The sequence below is a fragment of the Sorex fumeus genome, unplaced genomic scaffold (assembly GCF_029834395.1).
Source record: "Sorex fumeus unplaced genomic scaffold, SorFum_2.1 ptg000024l, whole genome shotgun sequence".
Lineage (NCBI taxonomy): Eukaryota > Metazoa > Chordata > Mammalia > Eulipotyphla > Soricidae > Sorex > Sorex fumeus.
The window spans coordinates 21,171,001-21,176,794 of record NW_026606081.1 but is presented as its reverse complement, the minus strand read 5'-3'; positions in this window follow the sequence as shown (position 1 = coordinate 21,176,794).

Here is a 5,794-nt window from a genome sequence, read left to right as displayed (position 1 = left end):
CTCATGACAGCGGCCCTGGGCACTTGCCCTGCTTCTTGATGTGAGCAACGAACACGGGCTTGCACACGGGCTTTTGGATCATGTGGGGTACCAGGGTTGCAGGAAACCTCAGTTTGGGGGTCAGAGCCACAGTGCAGAGTGCGGGCGCTTGCATTGCACGTGGCCAGCCCAGACTGGGTTCCCTCTGCGCTGCTGGGAGCGGCTCCTGAGTGCAGAGCTGCAGAGTCAGGACCCAGCCTGAGCAAGGCCGGGTGTGGCCCCAAGCAGAAGCGGCAGAGAAACAAACCTGCCTGCTCTCAACATTAGGGTTCTCCGCATGCCCCAGTGGCATTGCCCCTCCCACCAGCAGCAGCTCTCTCTTCTGCCTGCCACATCTTGGTGCTGGTTTTCTGCCCAGCTGCCTTCCGGGGGCGGGCGGTGACGGCCTGTTGCTGTCCATACTTTCCTTATGGTCGGAGGTGACGACATCATCCCACGCACCCGTTCCTGCCTGGGTGACTCCAGCAGTGTCTGTTCAGACCCTCGCTCCCTTGATGTGCCGTGCTGTGGCTGTGGCTGTGGTGGCTGTGCTATGGTTCTGGGGATGATGGTGGTGGTGGCTGTCCTGTGGCTGTGGTGATGGTCTCTATGGCTGTGCTCTGATGTTGACTGTGCTGTGGTTGTGTTGTGGTGATGGTGGCTGTGGTGGTGGTGACCTTGCTATGGTGGTGCTGGGCTGTGGCTGTGGTGGTGGTGACTGTGGTGATGGTGGCTATAGTGATGTTGGTGATGGTGGCTGTTGTGATGTTGGTGATGGTGACTGTGGTGATGGTTGCTGTGTTGATGTTGGTGATGGTGACTGTGGTGATATTGGTTGATGATGGTGGCTGTGGTGATGTTGATGATGGTGGCTGTGGTGGTGGTGGCTGTGGTGATGGTGGCTGTGGTGATAGTGGCTGTGGTGATGGTGGCTGTGGTGATGGTGACTGTGGTGGTGGTGGTGGCTGTGGTGATGGTGGCTGTGGTGATGGTGGCTGTGGTGATGTTGGTGATGGTGACTGTGGTGATATTGGTTGGTGATGGTGGCTGTGGTGATGTTGATGATGGTGGCTGTGGTGGTGGTGGCTGTGGTGATGGTGGCTGTGGTGATGGTGACTGTGGTGGTGGTGGCTGTGGTGATGGTGGCTGTGGTGATGGTGGCTGTGGTGATGGTGGCTATGTTGATGTTGGTGATGGTGACTGTGGTGATATTGGTTGGTGATGGTGGCTGTGGTGATGTTGATGATGGTGGCTGTGGTGGTGGTGGATGTGGTGGTAGTGGCTGTGGTGGTGGTGGCTGTGGTGATGGTGGCTGTGGTGATGGTGGCTGTGGTGGCTGTGGCTGTGGTGATGGTGGCTGTGGTGGTGGTGGCTGTGGTGATGTTGGTGATGGTAACTGTGGTGATATTCGTTGGTGATGGTGGCTGTGGTGCTGGTGGCTGTGGTGGTGGTAGTGATGGTCGCTGTGGTGATGGTGGTGATGGTGAAGTTGGTGGTGGTGACTGTGGTGATGTTGGTGATGGTGGCTGTGGTGATGGTGGCTGTGATGATGGTGGCTATGGTGATGGTGGTGGTGGCTGTGGTGATGTTGGTGATTGTGGCTGTGATGATAGTGATGGTGGCTGTGGTGATGGTGGCTGTGGTGGTGGTGGCTATGGTGATGGTGGTATGGTGGTGATGGTGATGGTGATGGTGGCTGTGGTGGTGGCAGCCTTGCCGTGGTGTATAATCTGGCTCCCGATGCCAGCCCGGTGAGGTGCAGGCATTTACCGTGAGCCTTTCATGGAGGCGCCATTCTCGGTCAGCACAGGCTTCTGGGCTGGCAGATGATCTCACTCACTGTCACTGTTTCCGCTGGAGCCTCCTCCTTGGTGTGGGGCTGTTTTAGGTCTTTCCTCAGTTTTATTTCATTTTGTGTACAATTTTAGTGACTGGAAGAGTTTTGCTTTTTTGGTCTGTTGCTGTCCAGTTTCTCAGCCTCATTTTTTTTTATTAGTGAGACATCATGAGGCACAGTTGTAGACTTACAAATTTTTGTGCTTGGGTTTCAATTATACAATGATCAAATACCCATCCCTCCACCAGTGCCCATTTCCCACCACCACAAATCCCAGTATCCCTCCCACCTCCCATCCCCGCCATCCCACCCTGCCTCTGTGGCAGGGCATTCCCTTTTTTTCTCTTTCTCCTATTGGGTGTTGTGGTTTGCAAAAGAGGCAATGGGTGACAATCACGTTTGGTCTATAGTCTACTTTCAGCATGCTTCTCCCCTCCTGGGAGGATCCTCCCAAAACACTTTATTCGGTGCTCCCTTCTCTATCTGAGCTCCCTTTTCCCCTAGCATGTGAGGTTGGTTTCCAAGCCATGAAGCAAAATTCCTGGTACTAATCTTGGCCATTCTTGGGTGTTGGTCTCCTATTTTGTTACTTTATGTTCCCCAGATGAATGCAATCTTTCTATGTCTATCCCTTTCTTTCTGAGTCATTTTGCTTAACATGATACTTTCCATGTAGTACCACTTGTATGTAAATTTCATGACTTCATCTTTTCTAACAGCTACATAGTACTCCATTGTGTAAATGTACCAAAGTTTCTTTAACCAGTCATCTGTTCTCGGGCACTCAGGTTTTTTCCAGATTCTGCTCAGCCTCATTTCTTAGAGACACTTCTTTGATGAGTTTTGACTAAAAGGAAAGTATACCCCCTCAATGCCAGTCTTTAAGCTTTATTGGAATATTTCTCAGGAAAATGAAAAAATATAAAGATAGGTTATAAACCAAAGGGCTGGAGCAATAGAACAGCAGTACGGCATTTGCCTTCCATGTGGCCGACACGGCCAACCCGAGTTTGATTCCTTTGCCCCTGTCGGAGAGCCTGGCAAGCTACCGAGAGTATCTCGCTTGCACGGCAAAGCCTGGCAAGCTCCCCATGACGTATTCGAGATGCCAAACACAATAACAACATGTCTCACAATGGAGGTGTTACTGGGCCTGCTCAAGCAAACTGATGAACAACGGGAGGACAGTGCAGACAGTGCTATAAACCAAAAATTCACTACTATAATTTTACAATGTTGTAATTAGTATTATATATTTGTGTACATCACATTGTTGTTTGAATGTGCATTTAATCCATTTGGTATTTTTATCTCTGAACTTCTATGCTATGTCTGAAAAGAATCAATGATTCATCTAGAGAGTAAGAGACTGGATTTGCATCTCCTATTGGTTGGAGAGAGTTATCAAATCAACTAAGGGGATGAAATACCATCTGGTAGGTATAAAAAGTTCTAGTTATTAGATGCTAAAATTGCCATACTTTAAAACAAGGGGTTTACTTACTTTTATTGTTTATTTCTTACACCACACCCAGCAGTACTTTGGGGCTACTCCTAGCTTAATGCTTAGGGGTCATTTACTGGCATGCGAAGCACGCACACTTAGCTATCCCCCTGACTTCCAAAGTCAGTGGTTTAATTATAAAGACATTACATTCTTAAGCTTTTTACATTGATCCTTAAAAAGCTCTCATACTCTGAAAGACTGTAATATCATCTCCTTTTGTTTTGGCTAAATTGTATAACAACTGAGGTTCATATTGCATTGTTGGCTCTGATATTATTAAGAAAAAAAACAGGTCTTGCTATATGACTAGCAATTTTTAACTAGCTAAATAATGTCCAAACAACTGTTGACATATTATAATTGTTAACAATATGTGGAGTTCATGCCCAATTCAATCAGCTTAATCAATGGCTGAACAAATAGCAATACTCCTACATTATTTAAAAAATAAAAAAAATTTAAAAAATTGTTAACAATATGACTGGAAAATTCAGACAGTAGTAGGAAAGGTGTTGTCCAATAAAAGAGCACAGTAGGGGCTGGAGCAATAGCACAGTGGGTAGGGCGTTTTCCTTGCCCTCGGCCAACCTGGGTTCGATTCCTAGCATCCCATATGGTCCCCTGAGCACTGTCAGGCGTGATTCCTGAGTGCAGAGCCAGGAGTAACCTCTGTGCATTGCTGGGTGTGACCCAAAAAGCAAAAAGCAAAAAAAAAAAAAAAGAGCACAGCAGTTATGGATTTGTCTACCACGAGAGCATAGAAGGAAAAACTGGAGAGGAATCAAATAGGAAACTGATTCATCCTTGAGGCCCTTTTCACCCTGGCCAGGCTGCTGAATTCTGCTCTAAACGTGATGCCACCCAGAAGACACAAACCAGGGACTAGAGTTACATTTCAAAGAGACCATTAGGAACTTCTCAGAGATGGAGCAGATGAAGTGACAACCCCGGGATGGAGCCAACAGCAATGCTGCAGGGAGACAAACTGCTCAGAGAGGCCAGGGACGTGGAAACGGCCTGGGAGCAGCCGACGTGGTCTCTGGGTTTTTCCACATGGAGACGATGTTGTAGCTGGGCGACGCTGAGTCTCCCTTCAGCGGCTGCTGACCTTCCGCCTGCAGGTCTGCCGGGGTGCAGCTGAAGTCCTCGGCACGGGCTCGGTCCACACCGATGCCCGCATGCCCAGCTGCGTGTGCAGTCCACGTCTCCTCTCTGAGGCGGATCCTTTCAGAAAGTCAGTCTGAGCCGAGCCAACTGCGGAGCTGTCGGTGCCCAGTCCCCAGCACATGTCCTAACAGTTTTCTCTCTTCCTGGTGATGAAATTGCGGATTAGAGGGAAGTCTTGGAGTCAGAGCAGTGTTGAATGGGCCATTCAAGTCCGCACAGGAACAAATATTTAGTCACCTCCTTCAGAGAGAAGTGCTGAGAGAGTACTTGTTGCCATAAAGAAGTAGACAATTGGGACTGGAGCGACAGCACAGTGGAGAGGGTGTTTGCCTGGCACACGACCGACCCAGGTTCGATCCCCAGCATCCCAGAGGGTCCCCTGAGCACTGCCAGGGGTGGTTCCTGAGTGCACAGCCAGGAGGAACCCCTGCGCATTGCCGGATATGACCCAAAAAATAAATAAATAAATAAATAAAATTGATTTTAAAATAAATAAGTAGACAATGTACTTGAGTCGGCCACAAACTGTGGCAAAGGTGCAGATGGCCCTTGGCAGCTAGACGTAGTCTGGGTGCATCGAGGAACAATGTTAATCAAACAATACTCCAAGGAATTTTTCAGTAAAAATCCTAGGCAGTTCTGTGGGATTTGAGGGTGAAAGAAACCAGAGTGTGACTTCTGGGGAGACTTGCCAGCAAGGGGAGCAAATGAAGGTCCTGGTCATGCGGGCTGCAGGGGCTGGTCATGCAGGCTATAGGCGCTGGTCACGTGGGCTGCGGGTGCCAGTCACGTGGGCAGTGGGTGCTGGTCACATGGGCTTCGGGTCCTGGTTGTCAGGGCTGTGGGAGGGGCTCACAGACTGTCCAGGAGCGTGAAGCTCACACAGCAGCAGTGGACGTGGGGACACACGTGATGCAGGAATACAGAGTCTCGTCTTTGCCCCAGCTGAGGAGGGCGCTGTGCTCAGGGCTGTCCCAGACTTCAAGAATGGTCGGAGCAGACCCCGCTGGGGGTGGGGGGTGCTCTGAATGCTTCAAGCTCACCCCAGGGGAGCGGCCAGGCGGCCCCTCTGGGGAGTGGCCAGGGCTAGGCCACCAGACCCTGCGACAGAGCACGTGTGGACACAGGACTCTGGACATCTGCACAGCCCAGGAGAGGCTCTGGACATCACACATAGCCCAATGATTCACTGTGTCTGACCTTCTGCATCACCCCTGTCCTGAGCATCCAGCTCCTGCTACGGACCATGAGCTGTGAGTCCACTC